Below are 255 nucleotides of genomic sequence, written 5' to 3' on the forward strand. Positions count from 1 at the left end.
TATTATTATTGATAAACATTGTCCTTAAAAGCATCGTTAGGGTTCAATTATTTATACTATTTTTAGAGTTTATACTTAGAAGCAGTGTGAAAGTTTTAGCATCAATAAACAGCTAGGGTGCTTTCCAAAGTAACTATGTAAATCCGAAATTTAAAGCTTCATCAAAACTTTATTTTATGGGTAAAATACATGTGTTCGCAGACTTAAGAAGACTTGTATGCATTTTCGTATGTGCCATAGGACAAAATTTTACGT

The sequence above is a fragment of the Penaeus monodon genome, chromosome 27, assembly GCF_015228065.2.
Source record: "Penaeus monodon isolate SGIC_2016 chromosome 27, NSTDA_Pmon_1, whole genome shotgun sequence".
Classification (NCBI taxonomy): domain Eukaryota; kingdom Metazoa; phylum Arthropoda; class Malacostraca; order Decapoda; family Penaeidae; genus Penaeus; species Penaeus monodon.